At 53.0% G+C, this 5,237-nt stretch overlaps 1 long non-coding RNA gene across 1 annotated transcript; it reads left to right on the top strand.

Annotated features, from left to right (window-relative positions):
• The first annotated feature begins 269 nt into the window (after window positions 1-269).
• LOC125916460 (uncharacterized) lies at window positions 270-1,313 on the top strand. Its single transcript, XR_007455920.1, has 2 exons — window positions 270-475; window positions 577-1,313. It is a non-coding gene; the product is annotated as an uncharacterized LOC125916460 (long non-coding RNA).
• Window positions 1,314-5,237: the final 3,924 nt, after the last annotated feature.

Below are 5,237 nucleotides of genomic sequence, written 5' to 3' on the forward strand. Positions count from 1 at the left end.
CCGGAGAAAACTCCCGGGGCCCCTTCGGCCCCCGCCCCGCGCGCTGCTCGGAGGGGGGAACCCAGCTCCTCGAACCCAAAAGGAGAGGGCGAGTTTTATAACCCAGCCCGCGGAGAAATCGAGAAAAAAAAAAAAAAAAGGAAATAAAATGAAAAAGAAAAGGTGAAGAGAATTTTCGAACTGGGACTCTTTTTTTTTTTTTTTTTTGTCGGAATTAAAAGTTCTAGAATTTTAAAAAGGCATTCAGTGGCGGGGGGGGGGAAGGTGTGCTCCCTAGCTCTCCTGGCCCCTTGGCTGCCCGTTTTGATCCAAATAGTCAGGGGGAATTAATGCGTTTATATTTTTAACCCATTCGAGGCCCCGCCAGCCGCGCGCAGCAGGCCCCCTCCTGGTCCCTTTTAACCCTTTGAATGCCCAGCAGTTTGGAGATACAAACTAAAGTCGTAAAACACAGGAGACCAGCTACAAGCTGAGGGTAAGGGATTTGGGGGTTCGCTTGAAATGTTAACTGTTTATGGTGGGCTGCGGTTTTAGGTCGGGAATCGCACATGTTGTTCAAATCGAAATTTGTCACAGGGTTCGAGATTCAGAGAATCGGACAGGCTGGTCCCTGGCCGACCTGGAAAGGACGTTTGCGCCTCGCTCACTTGCTCGGTTCCTCAGTTTCTCCGTCTGTGAATGGGATTCAATGTCACAAAGTAGCCAAGAAAAGATGGGGCGGAATTTTCGTAAAGACAAAGTGTGTAAAAGTCTGAAAGGCTTCCTTCAGCGCCCAGAAGACCCGGAGGGGTTGTGATGGGGCAGAGGACACCGCGGGATGGCGTAACCAGGGCAACCATTCCCAAAATAACCCCTTTCTCTTGGCATTGTCTGCGAGGCTTGAGGCTGAACTGCAAGGTCTCCTGCCAGGGGAGGCTGTGCTGTGCTGGCTCTAAACGCGAGCCATAACCCTCACTCAGAAGTTGCCTGGAGGGATTCGATCCCACCAAGGTGCCTAGGTGGGGCGCTGCTCACTGAGGGGCGCCCCATCCCTCCCCCCCGCAAAAGTCCATCTGAGCCGGCAAGAGCTGGAACAGGCAGCCTCTGGTGGGTACTACCCTAGGGATTCGTCCTCTCAAGGGAATGAAGTTCCTTGTCGACCTCGCTGCTGGCGGGGAGCCTGGCTGGGAGATGGGCGTCCATGGTCAGGTCCCAGGACGTGCTGATGGCTCTTGGAGTCTGGATGTTGGGGGGGGGGGGGTGTGAAGGGCAAAAAAACTTCATGTACCACATCATCTTTTCCCTTTTGACATCAAAAACGCAGCTTTTTCGGAGCCAATGTCTGTTTCTAGCTGTGTGATCTTGAGTAAGTGACTTTCCCTCTCTGAGCCTCAGTTTCCTCATCTGCAAAGTGAGGCACACTAAATAACCCACGTGTCCTGCCAGCTCTGCGTGAGGGGCCATGAGAGTTGTATTTAGAGGGGCCCATCGCCGCGGGGCGCCTGGGTGGCTCAGTCGGTTAAGCGTCCGACTTCAGCTCAGGTCATGATCTCGCGGTCCGTGAGTTCGAGCCCTGCGTCAGGCTCTGGGCTGACAGCTCAGAGCCTGGAGCCTGCTTCCGATTCTGTGTCTCCCTCTGTCTCTGGCCCTCTCCCGTTCATGCTCTGTCTCTCTCTGTCTCAAAAATAAATAAACGTTAAAAAAAAAAAAATAAAGGGGCCCATCGCCAGGCTGGTCACAGTAACAGTAGCTAATGCCATAATTATATGGCATCCAATACAACGATAAAAGTTCCCAGAGTGTCCATCTGGTCCACACCAGGCAGAGTGTGGGGTACAGGGAAGTATCAAGATTAGTCAAACGGGATCCTTCAAGGACGTCTCCATCTGGCCTCCACGGAGGCACTCACAGCTAACTCGAAATAATTCAGTAATGAATGCACGCCCAGCTTCCCTAAACTTTATGCTGGGGGCCAAGCGGCTAGGCAGGGGAAGGGCACTGAGGAAGGAACATTCAAGGAGCAAGGCACACCGAGGAAATGATGTCAGAGGGGGGGCCTTGCGGAGGCTGGAATTTTCAGCAGTGGTAAGATGGCATTTCAGGAAGGCCAACAGCTCGAGCAGAGATCTAGAGGTGTTGAAGTGCCCAGGGTGTCTGACGTGTGGTCAGCTTTGCCTGGAGGAGAGAGCGGGTGGGCGAAGTGGATAAAGAGAGAGTGTGGTCACAGCCTCCAAAGAGCAAAAGAGCGGTCTTTTAAGAGAATGAATGAGCTGGTAAGTGAGGCAAAGGGGGAATTTTTCCTTGCGGTGCTGGTTTTCTGTTTGAATCTCCCCACCCATTTGGCCCAGTCCGGCTTCCCTTGGCGAGGAACGCCGGGGGCCTGGGGGCTGCACCTGCAGAGCGGGGCCGGGTCCTCAGGCACCCACCGCGGGCTGGGGAGCTGGCACCTCAGCTGTCACCCTCGGAGAGCAGAGAGATGCTCCAAGGGACAGAGACCCGGGTCTGAGGCATAGCTCACGCTGTGTGACTTGGAGTGGGGGACTGTGCGGGCTCCAGTGTCCTCCTGCGTGATGTGAAGAGTTCGGGGCGGGGGTCTCACGTTCTGCCCTCAGAAGCGGCCGCATAGCCGATAATCAAGACCAAGGCACAGGGAGGAATCTGAAACCAAGCTGGGAGAGTGGCTGGAACCATGTCCAAAGGGAGCCCGTGGCCACCAGGGGCTGGCACAGGTGGTCCGGGTTAGTGTGGGCAGCAAGTGACTTGAGGGCTTGAAGGTAATCGCCACAGAAGATAAGCTCACTTCAGCTCTGTGAGTGGAGGTGGGGGGGTGGGGGGGGGGGGGCACTCCACTTGAATTCCCTGAAACTAGCAGGGGAGGGGGGAAAGGGGATGGAAATGAACGCAACACGCTGCACACACTTTTGGGGACATTACCATTTTGACTCAATCCGAGGCAGAAATCATCATCACCATTTTTACAGAGAAGAAACCCTGCTCAGAGAGGTTAAGAAATTTGCCTGAGGCCACACAGCTAGTTAGAGGTGGCACAAGATTCCAACCCAGGTCTGCCTGACTCCCTTGCTCAATATCTTCCGCTCTTGGACACTTCTGGTTCATTGTCCTTCTCCATAATGCAGCTTTTCTTTCTTTTTTTTTTTTTTTAACGTTTATTTATTTTTGAGACAGAGAAAGACAGAGCATGAATGGGGGAGGGTCAGAGAGAGGGAGACACAGAATCTGAAACAGGCTCCAGGCTCTGAGCTGTCAGCACAGAGCCCGACGCGGGGCTCGAACTCACGGACCGCGAGATCATGACCTGAGCCGAAGTCGGCCGCTTAACCGACTGAGCCACCCAGGCGCCCCCATAATGCAGCTTTTCAACCTAAGGTAAAATATTTCCCAAATTTCTCTCTTGGGCATATCACACAAAACGAGGAGACTAGAATTTTGTAATGTGAGGTCGGGGACTTTAAGACCTCCCCCCCGCAAAAAATGTACTAATGATCTGAGCCCCTTCCAGGTCCCTGTGAGGACAATAAGGGCTCTAAGTGACGCAAGCTCAGCTCTCTGGAAAGAAAAGCTAATCTGAGGCCTTTCTTACCCACTAATAATAATGATACAGCAAAATATACATCCAGTGATACAAGCTAAATGCCTCCTGGCTCACTAGTCATTCACTTCCACATTTGCTATAAAACAAGGATGTTGTTCACGCCATCAACTGATGATCCCTTCTAAACCCTCAAGTGAGAAATTTCATTCAAGATTTAGTGCCTGGAAAAAACAAGAACAGAAAATCAATAGCATTGCACCCAGGGAACTGGCAAGCATGTCCCTTGCTAATAAGAAGAGCTCCATAACTGATCAGGTTTCCCTTTTTGCATAGGCTGCCAGGAAGCTCAGAGCCAAATCCCGCCCCCGTTCCCAACAGCTTTGGCAGTTGCTTCCTCCTCATTCCCTCTTTCTCACTTCTAATCCTATGGACTCAGCTTTGTTTCATCTGTCTTTTATTAAAGATGAGCGTCCCCCCTTGTTAACTGCAAGAAATAAATATTTAAAATGAGTCCACATTTGGAAGAGTTTCTGAAGGAACCCGGATTCTCTGGGCCTTGTGTTAAGCCAGGCACGGTCCCCTTCTGGTCTTGTCTTGTTCACTTGCCCAACAGCTGAGGGATCCCTCTCTTGGAAGGAAGGAGGGATGGCTTAAGACCGAGGGATTCCTCGCCCAGCTGCCGATGGTGGCTAAGGCCTAATGCCCTGGGTCAGATCATCATTGCTATTTTTTGCTCAACTGACATACAGCTTGCCTCTCTCCTGCCAGCTCCCCAGGAAGCACAGACCACCAGCCCCTACCTAACCCCCTCGGAGTAGCCCCCGTTAGTTCCTCCCGTTGAGGCACGGCAGGAAACAGACCCACCAAGAGTTGCCGGTGCAGGGGCCCCGAAACAGGACCCGGCTGAGGTGGCAGAAGGTCAATGTGCCCAGAGTGGGCCTTTGCCGGGGTGGTGGGGGGGGGTGGGCAAGGGAAGGCGATGAGGGGCAGATGTGCAGGGATCTGGGCCACACTTTCCCCTAGTTTGGACTTATTTGAAATGTAGCAGAAATCACTGGCAAGCTGCAAGCTTGGGAGACGGGGGGAATTGATTCATGTTTCACCAATCACCTCGAGTGCCGGATGAGTAGGTCGGCACGTTCAGAAACCATCTTGTTTAATTATCCCCACATTAGAGATGAGAGTGACGTGCACACTTGTCTTTTTTTTTCTGGCTGCCCAGCGTCTGACCTCCCTTCCGGTGACCGGGGAACTTCCCACCTTCTGACCTTGGGGAGAGGCAGGGCCTGACCCCCGCGGCACCCGCCGGAGAAGCTGAAAACACCAAAACTCCCTCTCCAGTGCGGTAGACCAGATGTCTGTGCGCCCCTCCCGAATTCATATGTTGAAACCTGATCCCCAATGTGATGACATCAGGAGCTGGGGCCTTTGGGAGGAGCTTAGATCCTGAGGGTGGGGCCCTCATGAATGGGATCAGCGCCCTTACACATGAGGCTCCAGAGAGATCCCTTGGGCCTTCTGGCCTGTGATGAGACAGAAAGAAGACAGCCCTCTTTGAGCCAGGAAGTGGGTTCCCACCAGACCCTGAGTCTGCCGGCGCCTTGATCTTGGACTTCCAGCCTCAAGAGCTGTAAGAAACAGTTTTCTGTTGTGTATAACGCGCAGGGCCTTGGCAGACTGGTGAAGGCAGAGAAGGTGGAAACAT

This window comes from Panthera uncia, chromosome D1, assembly GCF_023721935.1.
Source record: "Panthera uncia isolate 11264 chromosome D1, Puncia_PCG_1.0, whole genome shotgun sequence".
In the NCBI taxonomy this organism is placed as follows: domain Eukaryota; kingdom Metazoa; phylum Chordata; class Mammalia; order Carnivora; family Felidae; genus Panthera; species Panthera uncia.